Consider the following 1,113-nt stretch of genomic DNA (forward strand, 5'->3'; position numbering starts at 1 on the left):
CATGTGTTATTGCATCGGCCTTTGCTCACATTGGTCACTTTACAGAAGGAACAATCCCATTAAATACTAGATAAAAATAAAATACAAAATTTACCATCAGAAGGTTGAGTATAATTGTAGCTAAAACAAGCTAGGTGCTTAGCATAGGCGATCGGTGCTACTGCTGCATTAGTTGTGCATTCGTTCTCTCATCTACGTTAGAGCGGTGGATCGACTTCAGCCCCCTTCCCGTTCTGTGTTAACACTTTAATCTAAAAGTCGAGGTTAGCAGTTGGTTAAATGTCTGATTTATGGAATGATTGGATGATAGCAGCTCTTTGTTGTCAGAAAATGAACAAAGGCAAATGTTCGTCTCCTGGGTCTGTTTCCACAGATTGCAGTGGTGGCTGTGATGTGCAAACCACATAGATGTCCTCACATTAGCTTCACTGGAAACATCTGTGTGTGAGTATTACCCTGTACTCATGTATGCAGTATAAACCTCTGTGTGAAGTAAAAATGTTTGAGTAGCTACTTGTAGGGTTTTTTGTTTTTGTTTCTATGTCTCCGTTTAAGAATGCCTTGGTTTCCTAATACTCCATTTATTTACATGTTTGTCTGTTTTTGTCCTTGGCAGCTACTGTCCCGGTGGACCTGACTCTGATTTTGAATACTCCACACAGTCGTATACCGGCTATGAGGTCAGGCTCTACTCTATAAGTCAACCTTAATCTAAAGTTCTTGTTTTTAGGAATAATCTCAAGAGTTTGACTGAAAAATGCTGCCATGTTCTTTCCCTTTATTGTTTTTATTCTGTGTTTCTAAAAGCCAACGTCCATGAGGGCGATCCGAGCACGTTATGACCCCTACCTACAGACCAGACATCGAGTGGAGCAGGTCAGACAACCCCAGCACTCTGTATAGATACAGGACCTGCAGTAATAATGTTGGACGCTAAATAATAAAACTGCTTCCTCTTAGTCTGGGAGGCAAAGGAGGAGCGATGGAAGGTTGATGCAATTCTGCTCTGAGTTGATCGGATGCTTTAAATGTGCAATCGGGTCCAAAATCAACAGAGATGGACTCACACTTGGTACAAACGCCATCACATCTGCTTCCTTCCTTAAGATAAAA

The 1,113-nt window shown here is 41.3% G+C and overlaps 1 long non-coding RNA gene across 1 annotated transcript; it reads left to right on the forward strand.

The window, feature by feature from the left end:
- The first annotated feature begins 371 nt into the window (after nucleotides 1-371).
- Nucleotides 372-903, forward strand: LOC107081603. The gene is made up of 3 exons (XR_001481099.1): nucleotides 372-444; nucleotides 617-680; nucleotides 808-903. It is a non-coding gene; the product is annotated as an uncharacterized LOC107081603 (long non-coding RNA).
- The last annotated feature ends 210 nt before the right edge of the window (nucleotides 904-1,113 follow it).

Source organism: Cyprinodon variegatus, unplaced genomic scaffold, assembly GCF_000732505.1.
Source record: "Cyprinodon variegatus isolate N-32 unplaced genomic scaffold, C_variegatus-1.0 Scaffold8233, whole genome shotgun sequence".
Lineage (NCBI taxonomy): Eukaryota > Metazoa > Chordata > Actinopteri > Cyprinodontiformes > Cyprinodontidae > Cyprinodon > Cyprinodon variegatus.